Source organism: Perognathus longimembris, chromosome 6 (assembly GCF_023159225.1).
Source record: "Perognathus longimembris pacificus isolate PPM17 chromosome 6, ASM2315922v1, whole genome shotgun sequence".
NCBI lineage: Eukaryota > Metazoa > Chordata > Mammalia > Rodentia > Heteromyidae > Perognathus > Perognathus longimembris.
Window position 1 is genome coordinate 73,204,268 of NC_063166.1, and position 8,937 is coordinate 73,213,204.

The following is an 8,937-nucleotide window of genomic DNA, read 5'->3' on the forward strand; positions in this document are numbered from 1 at the left end:
CATTTTTACAAAGACGGGGGGAAAAATGGCTTTTAATATCAGCTTTTAAGAAAGAAAAGTATGGCTCCTATAAACTGTTAAACTTCACTTTATTGACCATAAATCTGTATTTTGCTCAATGCAAAAGTTTTTCATCTTGTACAGAAAAATGCTGAAACAGCGACAACGGCGGAAAACAAGAAGTTTTCTCTTACGGACAATTTATATGAAAAAGTTATTGAATTTCTGGTTAGAGAGGCCAGGCCAGGCATCTCTGGGCTCCCCCCCCCCACACCCCCCAGAGGGCCAGGCCAGTGGTGCCAGACGCGACCCGTTGCTGATCAATGTCAAGAGAAAATTAACCAATTGTAAGTCTATTAAGTCATGGGCACAAGGGATTTCAGAGCCCAGAGCAAAGCCTGCGCTTCTCCCTGGGGACCTTCGATGGCAGCTTCCTTTGCTGAAACACAGCCAGTCTTGCTTGCCAAAGAAAGGGCAGAAAGAGCAGGCTTTTCTGGGCATCTGTTCACTCTTAGGTGCCTTGGTGATTATTACATCATTTAATACTTGCCACAACCACAGGAAGGAAGTGTTCCCAGCCACATTTTTTTTTATAAATAAGCAAATGCAAAATTAGAGATATTAAGAATTTTAATTTAGGGGGTTGGGAATATGGCCTAGTGACAAGAGTGCTTGCCTCATATACATGAAGCCCTGGGTTCGATTGCTCAGCACCACATATATAGAAAAAGCCAGAAGTGGTGCTGTGGCTCAAGTTGGCAGAGTGCTAGCCCTGAGCAAAAAGAAGCCAGGGACAGTGCTCAGGCCCTGAGTTCAAGCTCCAGGACTGGGGAGGAGGACGAGGAGGAGGACGAGGAGGAGGACAAGGAGGAGGAGGAGGAGGTATTAGAATTTTAACCCCCCCCCCCAAAAGAAACCTCAAAGGTGAATGTAGTTAATCAAAGACTAGTAGCTAGCAATGCTCAGGGACTGTTTGCTTTCTTCTTGAAATCAGAGTACAGAAAGGAGTTCTGGAACTAAACCTGGCTTAAAGACTCGGGCTTGGCCCTGGCCCTGCAGAAATTATCTCATTTGGTCTTTCCAAAACCAGGCAGAAAGAAGTGAGATCCCTGGGCTACCGGAGTGTACCCAGGGCAAAGAAACAATATTGTATACACAGAAAGTCAGCAACTCTGCCTTGGCAGAATACCTGGAAACACCACCTCCCAGCACTGCAAGTGCCAGTGTGCTATTCAAGCCACGCATTGAGTTATGGCATTCTCCTATACTAGAGTGAAAATATTCTTGGTTGAGTTTACATATCTTTTGAAATCGAATCAAAATTGGCAAGTATCTAGTCCAAGAACATGCAGGCTTCATCTACTGAGCCAAGTGCTACTGATGAGTTGTTCCTGCCTAGAGTGATGTGTCAAGAAGGATTCTGAGGTACATACAGTCTGAGCTCAAGAGGAGAAAGAACGTAACAATTCATTGGTAGGGAAACTTGGCATAGAGTTTTACGCAATCCCCTTCAGTCATCTCAGTCTCCAGTTCACCCCTTCTGTTTCCCCCCCCACAACAAAGCTGCCAGAGTGACATCCCTAACTCAGAGACATGATCTCATTCATCCCACAACTCAATAGCCATCAATTTGCCATCACCTAAAGACATCTCCTGTCATTAAACACCCCAGCAGTAATGGAGTACTTTCATGTTCCCCAAACACTCCATGCTTTTTCACACCATCACAGTTGCATATCATTCTACATCAAACCGTTTCTCTCATGCTACCAGACAGCAAACTCTTACTCATGCCTCCCAACCCATCTCTCAGAATTCAACTCTTCAAAGCCTTCCTTTGTTCCCCAGTAGACTGAAGTGTTCCTTCTCCCGTGGCCCCTGCACATTGCATTCCTTCACTAAGCCCTTGTTGTACTGCTGAACTGTGAGCCTCTAAAGGGAAGGAACCCAACATCTAGCATAGGGCAGAGCCAATAAATATTTGAGTGTGTAAATAAGTTAGTGGATGAATAAATAATTTCTCCTCCCAGCATGTATGCTTGTTTATCAGTCTCTGAACTTAGCTTGACCTATCAGCTCTTTACACACATCATTCTGTTGGTAAACATTTATGCAGGTTTTACTAGTGCAAAGTAGAATGGAAGTAGACCAATCTCTGCCTGGAAGTGCTTATCACCTGGTAGGAAAGTCAGGTCATATATGGGAAGTAATCCAATACCTATGTAATTACAAAATGGGAATGATGTGAAGACAGTGAATAGCGGAACAAAGGGCTAGACCACCTTGTTGGAAATTTGGCAAAGATAAATAGACTCAGGCTTAAGATGAAAAGGAGTGGTCTGTAGAAACAAGAGAGAGAGATTCTGGAGCTGAAAGGAAACTACAGGGCCTAGATTGACAGATGCTAGAACCATGACTGGAGAAGAAGCCCAATCAGGCAAGGTCTTATCAAAGCAGGGAGTTTAGGTTTATGCTAAGGGGAATAGGGAGGCCTGGAAAGGATTTGAGCATGAGAATGGCAATGACTTCTGAAAGTGATTGCTCTGGCTGCTGTGTGGCTCATTGGGAGACTGTTGGCAGTTATTGAAGAAGGAGATGATGCAACTTGGCCATGGATGGTGGAAAGAAGTTGGTGGATTTTGGAGGGAAAAGACACTAGAACATGCCAGAAGCTGTACACCCACCTGGTACCCTTCACACTAGGTCAGCACAAAACCCCCGAACATAATCCTTCCTCTTACAACTCCACCTTAGTTGCTCCTTTGGCCTTCTGACTTTAGTTGAGACAATTTGCTCCACCCCAGGAAAAGACACTGGGTCAAAAAGTATTCAACACACAGCCTGACAAGAACAACAGAGGGGTGAAAGTCACTCGGTTGTCTGGGATCCCCGCTGGACTTCATTCCTCAACTTTTCTTTAGAAAAGTTTTCTTCTAAATGGAAGCCAAGTTCCCTTACCAGCTTTAAATGCTTACAATACCATTTTGTAACCATCGTTATGGCAGGAAGAAGTTTAAATGTAAATTTCTAGGTAATCAAGCATAAATATGTATGTTCTTCAATAATTAATAGATATACATAGCATGTACATGTGTAGGCATAAATATTTACTTATGCGTATACGATATTTTTACAGTTAAAAAGCTGTTAGGATCAAGTGAGATCAGAGGTGGGAGAACACGCTGGGAAGTACAGGGTTCTGTCCTGTAGAAGACAACAACAGCATGAGACTGTCGTCTGTCTCTGGTTTCCTGGTAAGATTTAGGATATCTGCGATCACCCTTCCTGGAATCCTGACAAAGTCTGGTATCATTCCCATTTCCAATCCCATACACAGGTGTACAGAGAATGGCCAATAAGCCTGGGTTTCTTCTCATGTGGAGCCATGGGACGCAAAGTATTATTAGACACAAAAGCAAGCAAGGAAAGTCCCAAGCAGATGAGGACAAGTTATTCACTGTGGCTGTGAGGATGGAATAGATCCAGTAGTTCTCACCCGACTGAGATATGGGCCAGAGAAAAACTGGCTACCCCAGTGTATGGGGACCAGGCCCCAGATGCTCTTCCTTTCACAGAGTCCCAAGACTGCACACCATGCTCTATCTTTCAACAGCTGCTTCCTCTCAGCCCATCTTCTCTCTTCTGTTCCTCTCAGGCCCAATGTTTTCCCCTCAGCCAGCGATGGATGGCATATAAATGATTAGAATGAAGATGGATGACACGTAAATGATTAGAATGACTGATACTTATCGAGAGAGTACACTCTGTGCAGCATTTTATTTAAATGCATTATTTCTTTTCATTCTCACACTATCCCCAGGAGATAAGTCCTACAACCATCATTCCTCATTGTCCACCTGAGAAAGCTAAGATTCACTGGTTAAATAATTTGCTCATCTTCAACAAGGCTAGCAAGTGATAGTGCTAGACTTAGACCTCACTGAAAATTCATTTGGTAAATCACTGTGTTTTACTGCAATGCAGTCCAAAGGACATGGGTAAAGTCAAAGAAAGGATTCTCCAGCCCACTACAACAATCAGGAAGGTATTATAAGCTTTACCTTTAAAAAAAAAAGTCATTAGCATGTGTATTAGTTGTACAAAGGGTTGTCTGTGTCATTTCCATACATACATCCTTGCACCTCAATCAAAGTCACCCACTCCATTTTGCTCCTTCATCACCCCCCCCCCACTTCTTAAAGCAGTGTCAAGAGGTTTCACTGTTGTGTTTCCATACATAATCATCAAGTAGTCTGGACCACACCCACTCTCATTTATTTACTCACATTCTATTCCCATGATGCCCTTCCCAAACACAGCCTGCTTTACTTTCCTGTGGTCCATTTTTTTCCAGTATATATGATCATGCAAAGGGATTTCACCATGGTAATTCATAAGTTTTAAGGGTGAGGAGTTCTTCAGGTGGGGACAAAAGAGAGACAGAGGGCAATGACTCATGAAGGAATCCCCAACCTCTAGGTGATTTTCTAGTATAAAGGTGTTAGCCATGGATGCCACTGAGTAAGACAGGCAGTAGGACCTGGGAGAGAGGCAGAAGCAAGGCCACAAGTACTATGCCACTAAGGTGCACCCACCTGGCCCTGGATGCAATGGGGCGCCATTGAAGACTTTTCAGATATTCTAGGAAAATAGATGTTGTGGCAGTCATGAATTTGGGGTAAGGTGATTTGAAGGTTGAAACTAGTATCTAAGGAATAAGTGATGGAGAAATAGCCTAAAAGCAGGTCCTGGGGTTGTATGAGAATTAACAAATTCAAGAGATATATTATAATCTAGTGAGCCAGATTTTTCCTGAAGAATGAGATTGTGGGAGACAGAAGGGTAAACATGAAGCTAAGAAGATCATTCCTAGCTTGAGAGTAAAGGATGAATGGTATCAATTGCTATGAGATAAACAGAGAAAGAGGAGCAAACTTAAGAGGGAAAGCGACTTGAGCTTGAGATGAGACAATCATGTAGAGATGGCCAAAGGGTAACAAAGTCAGGAGAGAGGGTGGAGCTGAAAGTATCTTCCAAGTTAAGATCCCTGGGACATTCGAGTGACACACCTGCTTGTCCCACTTAAAAGTGTTCATCCCTGAAATAATGTGGACCCCAGGAAGTTATTCCCGCCATGACATTTTTCTCATCCTTTCACATATTAGGTGGAAATTGGAGTGACTCACTAATGCTGTAATGACTTAAGAAATTTGAAGAAATCCAAAATCCTAGAGACAATATCTGTGGTATTTTTCCTTCCTTGCATCCTCACAAACATTTATAGCAATTGATCTTTTTTTTTAAATGAGTTTAGCAAAGGAGTTAAGGAGAGACTTCTCAGAAGAAGAGGTAAGAATGGCAACCAAACACATGAGGAAATGCTCATTATCTATGGCCATAAAGGAACTGCAAATCAAAACAACTCTGAGATTCCATCTCACCCCAGTTAGATTGGCCAGCATTGTGAATTCAGACGAGAACAAATGGTGGCCGAGATATAGGGGGGAATGAAGCCTACTGCACTGTTGGTGGGAATGTAAACTAGTTCAACCACCCTGGACATCAGTGTGGAGGTTTGCCATCAAACTAAATATAGATCTTCCCTATAACACAGCGATAACCCCACTGGGCATCGACCCAGAACATCACAGGCCAGGATACCATAAAGACACTTGTACATCCATGTTCATTGCTGCACTGTTCACAATATTCAAGTTATGGAAATTGCTCAGATGCCCCCACTATAGATGAGTGGATTCAAAAAATGTGGTGCCCATACACAATGGAACTTACACAGCCATTAGAAGGAATAATATTATGTAATTTGCAAGGAAGTGGATGGACCGAGAATAAACCATGTTAAGTGAGGTAAGCCAAGCTCAGAGAGACAAATGACACGTTTTCTCACATATATGGAAGCTAGATCTAAAATACCGGGACATAATAAAATATACAGGTCTCTAGGCATTCACACACAATGAAACCAAAGAAAAATGCTCTTAGGAAAGGAACACAAAGGCGCAATGCCTATGTGCATCTGATCACACAAAATTATATTTATTGAACTCCAGGAAATGAAACAAGAGGATTTATTTTATTTTATTTTTTGCTATTTTTGCTTTCTTTCCTGTTTGTTCTACTTGATCCTTCCTATGTCTTTGGAACTGTAAGGGAAGGTACAGAAATGGAGAGACAACGAGTGAATAAAGGCAGCAATGGTACTCACTAGTCACTATAGTGAAAGTGAACTGTACAACTATATAACTTAAGAACAGGGAGATACCTGGGGAAGAGCAAGGGAAGGTGTGACATTGTCTAAAAAGAAAGGTGTTCTTTATCTGACTTATGTAACTATGACTTCTCTGTGCACCATCTTTCTAATAACAATAAAAATGACTTTACATGGATTCATCAATTATGATATGCAGGGAGCCATCCTGTGCATGCACTTTACTGTGGCTAATTCCTTCAGTCCTTACAACTGTCACATTGTCTTATTTTCCCCACAAATAAGAACTTTAAGGTTCAAACTTGGCCTCTGAAAGATCACAAAGCAGAATTCAGCTCTGCCAAACCCCACAGCTATGCCCATGATGTCTTGGTTCCCAGTTGTCCTGTGGCTCTGTGAGGACAGGTCCATTACTTATTACTCAATGGAACAAGGCAAATATTCAAACCCTTTGAAGGCTCATGATCTTACTTTTTTTTTTTTTTGCCAGTCCTGGGGCTTGAACTTAGGGCCTGGGCACTGTCATTGAGCTTCTTTTTGCTCAAGGCTAATCCTCTACCACTTGAGCCACAGCGCCACTTCCAGCTTTTTCTATTTATGTGGCACTGAGCTTCCTTTTTTGAAGATGGAATATTCTTCTAAATTATGCCCTTCCTATATGCTGGAGGTGTGGAAAATGATTCTGTCCCAAGAAAGCTGTCTTACTTCTTCTTATTTTGCCCTTAGTTGACACGCTTGTGTTGGTTCTCAGAACAGTCTTCTAATATTTGGGGGTTCATGATATTCAAACTATTGGAAATGACTCTAGGAGGGTGCTCATGTGAAAACCTTAATGTTTCTAAAGGCGAGGATGGTAGTCAGCCTGCCCATCGTGGTGACCGCACAGAAAAGGAGCAGCAGAAACAGGGGCAGATCCTCATTCTCCCCCAAGCACCCCTCACACCTGCCATTCCAGGGCTCCACCAAGAAGGAGCAAGTGAACATTTTTCACGTGTACCTGCAGCTTGTTCTGCAGTCCTAAGTGACAGACACGAAAGTTTATCTTTTCAAAACATCATCTGGTAATCTCCAGTCCCAACTGCCAAGCCAAGATGGAGAGAATTAAGAGAGCGAATATTAACAATGGAGTCTGACAAGAGACTTTTTATATCTGCACTTCCCTAGACAAGTGCTCTGCCCCAGAGCCCAAGGGAGGAGAGGGTTTTCTCTAAAATCCTTGAGGTCCACAGACAGGACTATTTTGGGATTCTGGAACTGGAGCCTCCTTTTTCCCTTCCCCAGCCCGTCAGGCAGGAGCCCACGGTGCTCTGATTTCTTCTCCTCTGTCTGGCTGTGGCTTTCTCTGCTTGGAAGGAGGCTCTCCTCCTTCCCTCCCTCCCGCCTCCCTCCCTTGAGAAAAGATTCTGCAACTGTGAAATCAAAATACCAAGACCTACTGTACACCAGATAGTATGATAGACAATTTCAGGCATGTCATTTCATTGTATCTTTTAAGTTTACTTTTATTGCATTTCTGAGTTTAAAAATAATACAGGTGTACTTGGAGTTTTATACATGGTATGATTAATTATTCATTGCTGGGCACTGATGGCTCACACCTGTCATCCTAGCTACTCAGGAAACTAAGATCTGAAGATCACAGTTTGAAGCAGAAAAGTCTATGAGACTCTTATCTCCAATTAACCAGCAAAAAGCCAGGCATGGAAGTGTGACTCAAGTGGTAGACCCTATGTTGAGTGAAATAGCCAAGCAGAGCACCAGGCCCTGAGTTGAAACCCAGGTCATGGCAGACACACAAAAAATAATTCGTATTCATTATTTAAGATGTATTAATAGGCTAGGAATGTGGCTTAGTGGTAGAGTGCTTGCCTTGCATGCATGAAGCCCTACGTTTGATTCCTCAGCACCACATAAACAGAAAAAGCCGGAAGTGGCACTGTGGCTCAAGTGGTAGAGTGCTAACCTTGAGCAAAATGAAGCCAGGGACAGTGCTCAGGCCCTGAGTCCAAGCCCCAGGACTGGCAAACAACAACAACAAAGGTGTATTAATAACTCTTAATCATTTATACAGAAGTAGTATTACTTACAAAATTGCTTTGTAGCTTGTTTTTCAGGAGAACCTTTGCACATTAAGGTATAGACACATGAGAATAAGGTTTTACAAACCAATTGGGAGAAGAGAAAATGAGCATGATGGAGGTTAAGCAACCTGCTCTAAATCCAGAGAGCTGGGTGAGAGGCAACACTCAAACTGCATTAATGTTGCTACATCTCAGGTTCCTAGACAACAAAATACAGTGGGAAGAAAATTCATACTCTGACTCATAAAGCAAAGATCACTCCATCTAGAGATGGCACCCTGTGGTAGAGAGTAGCACGATGATAATGTCAGGATTAGAGTGTCCTTGCTGACTTACACGGGTTTAGGAAATCAGACAGTGAGCATGTCCACTCCAAAGGATTCTGGCATATAAGCATCTAGAGGGTGGGACAATCAGAATTTCTAGAAATAGCCCACAAGATCTCTAAACTAGTGGTCATGAGACATCATTCCTTGTGTATGTCTTATGGCATTGTTGATCTTAAAAGGGAAAATAGGATTTTTCTCCAGCTGGGGATAAAGAGGAAGTCAAAGTTTGACCTGTTACTGGTTTGAAAATGGCATAGACCATGGGGAAAAAGTTGGGAGTCTTGCAAGCAGGAAGCTG